The 6,000-nt window shown below is 62.5% G+C and overlaps 1 protein-coding gene across 1 annotated transcript in view; it reads right to left on the reverse strand.

The window, feature by feature from the left end:
• The window catches only part of LOC138242611 (complement C4-like), a 23,564-nt gene that overhangs the window by 12,748 nt on the left and 4,816 nt on the right, over positions 1–6,000 (reverse strand). The gene's annotated exons all lie outside the window — the stretch shown is intronic.

The raw sequence follows: 6,000 nt of genomic DNA on the forward strand, positions 1-6,000 counted from the left end.
ATTCTCTCTCCCCATCTCTCTCTCAATTCTCTCTCCCCATCTCTCTCTCAATTCTCTCCCCATCTCTCTCTCAATTCTCTCCCCATCTCTCTCTCAATTCTCTCCCCATCTCTCTCTCAATTCTCTCCCCATCTCTCTTTCTCAATTCAATTCTCTCTCCCTCTCTCTCAATTCTCTCTCCCCATCTCTCTTTCTCAATTCAATTCTCTCTCCCTCTCTCTCAATTCAATTCTCTCTCTCTCCCTCTCTCTCTCAATTCAATTCTCTCTCTCCCCATCTCTCTCTCAATTCTCTCCCTCTCTCTCCCCCCATCTCTCTCTCCCTCCATCTCTCTCTCTACCTCCCTCTCTCAATTCAATTCTCTCTCTCTCTCTCATCAGTAAAGATACTGGGGCTCTGTAGAGTGCCGTCTGTGTTGAGACCCCAGTGGTTGTGGGCCGTGGGTTCGAGAGACACCACTCTACAGGGCCCCAGTATCTTTACTGGTCAGTGTGTTGCTGGGACTTGGCCCTACACCGAGAACGTCTCGGCTTCTGCCGACGAGCGAGAGAATCGCGCTGGAATGAAAACACCAGGTCCGGGCTCTAGTGAAAATAACAGATTTATACATATATATGTTTTCTCCATCTTTAGTAACAGCGGGATCTTCAGCGTGAAAGCCGAGGGGCACCCGGAGCCGCCGAGGGCGTCGGGACAGAAGGCCGGGAGCCGGCGGGGTCCGAGGGGCCGGAGACGGCGAGGAAGGAAGGTGGTGGTGGTGATGATGATGAGGCGATCGAAGCGATCGGGCACAGCGAGGACTAACTCGTCGTCTCCCGAGCGTGTCCGATACCGGGGAAGCCACAGTTCCAGTATAAACGACACGAGTCAGGTAAGGCATCCTCTAGGACCTACTGTGTAAGCGATCTCAAAATGTTAAACTTCCGGGCAGTCACCCACTAATATATATCCATCTATCTGCTGTAGTTTTTAATATGGTGCTCTACTATAATCCTATTATTGTACCAAGCCAGCAGGGGGTCAGGAACCCGCCCCCTGCGCCTGTTCTGTGACAACACTGGCCGGGCCTCGCGCCCGTCAGGAGTCCAGCCACGGGCTGCCCACGGGGAAGGGGAATGGAGTCCAGTCTGTACGGCCGTCCGTGTGGACGTGTGGAGTCCGTCTGTATGGATGTGTGGACGTGTGGAGTCCGGTCCGTGTGGACGTGTGGAGTCCGGTCCGTGTGGACGTGTGGAGTCAGTCTGTGTGGCTGTGGTCAGTGGTCAGTCAGTGTAGAGTCCAGTGGGTATAGTTGTGTAGAGTCCGGTCCGTGTGGCTGTGGTCAGTGGTCAGTCAGTGTAGAGTCCGGTCCGTGTGGCTGTGGTCAGTGGTCAGTCAGTGTAGAGTCCGGTCCGTGTGGCTGTGGTCAGTGGTCAGTCAGTGTAGAGTCCGGTCCGTGTGGCTGTGGTCAGTGGTCAGTCAGTGTAGAGTCCAGTCAGTGTGGATGTGGTCAGTGGTCAGTCAGTGTAGAGTCCAGTCAGTGTGGATGTGGTCAGTGGTCAGTCAGTGTAGAGTCTAGTGGGTATAGTTGTGTAGAGTCCAGTCAGTGTGGCCGTGGTCAGTGGTCAGTCAGTGTAGAGTCCGGTCCGTGTGGCTGCGGTCAGTGGTCAGTCAGTGTAGAGTCCAGTGGGTATAGTTGTGTAGAGTCCAGTCAGTGTGGCCGTGGTCAGTGGTCAGTCAGTGTAGAGTCCGGTCCGTGTGGCTGCGGTCAGTGGTCAGTCAGTGTGGAGTCCGGTCCGTGTGGCTGCGGTCAGTGGTCAGTCAGTGTGGAGTCCGGTCCGTGTGGCTGCGGTCAGTGGTCAGTCAGTGTAGAGTCCGGTCCGTGTGGCTGTGGTCAGTGGTCAGTCAGTGTAGAGTCCGGTCCGTGTGGCTGTGGTCAGTGGTCAGTCAGTGTAGAGTCCGGTCCGTGTGGCTGCGGTCAGTGGTCAGTCAGTGTAGAGTCCGGTCCGTGTGGCTGTGGTCAGTGGTCAGTCAGTGTAGAGTCCAGTGGGTATAGTTGTGTAGAGTCCAGTCTGTGTGGCTGTGGTCAGTGGTCAGTCAGTGTAAAGTCCAGTCAGTGTGGCTGTGGTCAGTGGTCAGTCAGTGTAGAGTCCGGTCCGTGTGGCTGTGGTCAGTGGTCAGTCAGTGTACAGTCCAGTCAGTGTGGCTGTGGTCAGTGGTCAGTCAGTGTGGAGTCCGGTCCGTGTGGCTGTGGTCAGTGGTCAGTCAGTGTACAGTCCGGTCTGTGTGGCTGTGGTCAGTGGTCAGTCAGTGTAGAGTCCGGTCCGTGTGGCTGTGGTCAGTGGTCAGTCAGTGTACAGTCCGGTCAGTGTGCTGCTGGGCTGGGCGGCCCCGAGCTCATCCCGATGTCTGTCTGGGGGACGAAGGCGGCCGGGCGGATCTTCATCTCGGTGAAGGGGATGGAGAAATCCTTCCCTTTCCAGTCCGTCCAGATGATCCCCTGGGAGCAGGACAAAGAGAGGAGGAGGAGGAGGCTAGTAAAACTGGAGTAAGGACAAAGTCAGGCATGAGGAAGGAGTTAAAGTGTTACAGTGTTAGTGAGGAAGGGGTTCAGTGCGAGTACGTCACGAGTAAGGTGTGAGTGAGGAGTGAGTAAGGTACATGTAAGGGAAGAGTAAGATGTGCATAAGGAATGAGTAAGGTACATGTTACTAAGGCCTAACTAAGGTCTGAGTAAGTGTCGGTAAGGTACAAGAAATGTATGAGTATATACAGGTAAGGAATGAGTAAGGAACGCAAAAAGCTAGAGTAAGGCACGAGCAGGGAGTGAGTAAGGTAAGAGTAGAGGATGAGTACAGTGCGAGCAGGCCGAGTAAGGAGTGAGCAGGGAGAGAGCAGAGGGAGAGGAGGGTGCGAGCAGAGGGAGAGGACAGGGCGAGCAGGGCGAGAGCAGAGGGAGAGGACAGGGCGAGAGCAGGGTGAGAGCAGAGGGAGAGCAGGGTGAGAGCAGGCCGTGAGCAGAGGGAGAGCAGGGTGAGAGCAGGCCATGAGCAGGGTGAGAGCAGAGGGAGAGGACAGGGCGAGAGCAGGCGTGAGCAGGGCGAGAGCAGGGCGAGAGCAGAGGGAGAGGACAGGGCGAGAGCAGGGCGAGAGCAGGGCGAGAGCAGAGGGAGAGGACAGGGCGAGAGCAGGCCGTGAGCAGGGCGAGAGCAGGGCGAGAGCAGGGCGAGAGCAGGGCGAGAGCAGAGGGAGAGGACAGGGCGAGAGCAGGGCGAGAGCAGGGCGAGAGCAGAGGGAGAGGACAGGGCGAGAGCAGGGCGAGAGCAGGGCGAGAGCAGAGGGAGAGGACAGGGCTAGAGCAGGGCGAGAGCAGGGCGAGAGCAGAGGGAGAGCAGAGGGAGAGGACAGGGCGAGAGGACAGGGCGAGAGCAGGGCGAGAGCAGGGCGAGAGCAGGGCGAGAGCAGGGCGAGAGCAGGGCGAGAGGACAGGGCGAGAGCAGGCCGTGAGCAGGGCGAGAGCAGGGCGAGAGCAGGGCGAGAGCAGGGCGAGAGCAGGGCGAGAGGACAGGGCGAGAGCAGGCCGTGAGCAGGGCGAGAGCAGGGCGAGAGCAGGGCGAGAGCAGGCCGTGAGCAGGCCGTGAGCAGGGCGAGAGCAGGGCGAGAGCAGGGCGAGAGCAGAGGAGAGCAGAGGGCGAGAGCAGGCCGTGAGCAGGCCGTGAGCAGGGCGAGAGCAGAGGGAGAGGACAGGGCGAGAGCAGGCCGTGAGCAGGGCGAAAGCAGGGCGAGAGCAGGGCGAGAGCAGGGCGAGAGCAGGGCGAGAGCAGGGCGAGAGGACAGGGCGAGAGGACAGGGCGAGAGCAGGGCGAGAGCAGGGCGAGAGCAGAGGGAGAGGACAGGGCGAGAGCAGGCCGTGAGCAGGGCGAGAGCAGGGCGAGAGCAGGGCGAGAGCAGGGCGAGAGCAGAGGGAGAGGACAGGGCGAGAGCAGGCCGTGAGCAGGGCGAGAGCAGGGCGAGAGCAGGGCGAGAGCAGGGTGAGAGGACAGGGCGAGAGCAGGCCGTGAGCAGGGCGAGAGCAGGGCGAGAGCAGGGTGAGAGGACAGGCCGAGAGCAGGGCGAGAGCAGGGCGAGAGCAGGGCGAGAGCAGGGCGAGAGCAGGGCGAGAGCAGGGCGAGAGCAGAGGGAGAGGACAGGGCGAGAGCAGGGCGAGAGCAGGGCGAGAGCAGGGCGAGAGCAGAGGGAGAGGACAGGGCGAGAGCAGGGCGAGAGCAGAGGGAGAGGACAGGGCGAGAGCAGGCCGTGAGCAGGGCGAGAGCAGGGCGAGAGCAGAGGGAGAGGACAGGGCGAGAGCAGGGTGAGAGCAGGGCGAGAGCAGGGCGAGAGCAGAGGGAGAGGACAGGGCGAGAGCAGGGCGAGAGCAGGGCGAGAGCAGGGCGAGAGCAGAGGGAGAGGACAGGGCTAGAGCAGGCCGTGAGCAGGGCGAGAGCAGGGCGAGAGCAGAGGGAGAGCAGAGGGAGAGCAGAGGGAGAGGACAGGGCGAGAGCAGGGCGAGAGCAGGGCGAGAGCAGAGGGAGAGGACAGGGCGAGAGCAGGCCGTGAGCAGGGCGAGAGCAGGGCGAGAGCAGGCCGTGAGCAGGGCGAGAGCAGGCCGTGAGCAGGGCGAGAGCAGAGGGAGAGCAGAGGGCGAGAGCAGGCCGTGAGCAGGGCGAGAGCAGAGGGAGAGGACAGGGCGAGAGCAGGCCGTGAGCAGGGCGAGAGGACAGGGCTAGAGCAGGGCAGAGCAGGGCGAGAGCAGGGCGAGAGGACAGGGCGAGAGGACAGGGCGAGAGGACAGGGCGAGAGCAGAGGGAGAGGACAGGGCGAGAGCAGGCCGTGAGCAGGGCGAGAGCAGGGTGAGAGCAGAGGGAGAGGACAGGGCGAGAGCAGGCCGTGAGCAGGCGGAGAGCAGGGCGAGAGCAGGGTGAGAGGACAGGGCGAGAGCAGGGCGAGAGCAGGGTGAGAGGACAGGCCGAGAGCAGGCCGAGAGCAGGGCGAGAGCAGGGCGAGAGCAGGGCGAGAGCAGAGGGAGAGGACAGGGCGAGAGCAGGCCGTGAGCAGGGCGAGAGCAGGGCGAGAGCAGGGTGAGAGCAGGGTGAGAGGACAGGGCGAGAGCAGGGCGAGAGCAGGGTGAGAGGACAGGCCGAGAGCAGGCCGAGAGCAGGGCGAGAGCAGGGCGAGAGCAGGGCGAGAGCAGAGGGAGAGGACAGGGCGAGAGCAGAGGGAGAGGACAGGGCGAGAGCAGGGGGAGAGGACAGGGCGAGAGCAGGGGGAGAGCAGAGGGAGAGGACAGGGCGAGAGCAGGCCGTGAGCAGGGCGAGAGCAGGGCGAGAGCAGGGTGAGAGCAGAGGGAGAGGACAGGGCGAGAGCAGGCCGTGAGCAGGGCGAGAGCAGGGCGAGAGCAGGGTGAGAGGACAGGGCGAGAGCAGGCCGTGAGCAGGGCGAGAGCAGGGCGAGAGCAGGCCGTGAGCAGGGCGAGAGCAGGCCGTGAGCAGGCCGTGAGCAGGGCGAGAGCAGAGGGAGAGCAGAGGGCGAGAGCAGGCCGTGAGCAGGGCGAGAGCAGAGGGAGAGGACAGGGCGAGAGCAGGCCGTGAGCAGGGCGAGAGGACAGGGCTAGAGCAGGGCGAGAGCAGGGCGAGAGCAGGGCGAGAGGACAGGGCGAGAGGACAGGGCGAGAGCAGGGCGAGAGCAGAGGGAGAGGACAGGGCGAGAGCAGGCCGTGAGCAGGGCGAGAGCAGGGCGAGAGCAGGGTGAGAGCAGAGGGAGAGGACAGCGCGAGAGCAGGCCGTGAGCAGGGCGAGAGCAGGGCGAGAGCAGGGTGAGAGGACAGGGCGAGAGCAGGGCGAGAGCAGGGTGAGAGACAGGCCGAGAGCAGGCCGAGAGCAGGGCGAGAGCAGGGCGAGAGCAGAGGGAGAGGACAGGGCGAGAGCAGAGGGAGAGGACAGGGCGAGAGCAGGGGAGAGGACAGGGCGAGAGCAGGGGGGAGAG

Source organism: Lepisosteus oculatus, chromosome 14 (assembly GCF_040954835.1).
Source record: "Lepisosteus oculatus isolate fLepOcu1 chromosome 14, fLepOcu1.hap2, whole genome shotgun sequence".
Lineage (NCBI taxonomy): Eukaryota > Metazoa > Chordata > Actinopteri > Semionotiformes > Lepisosteidae > Lepisosteus > Lepisosteus oculatus.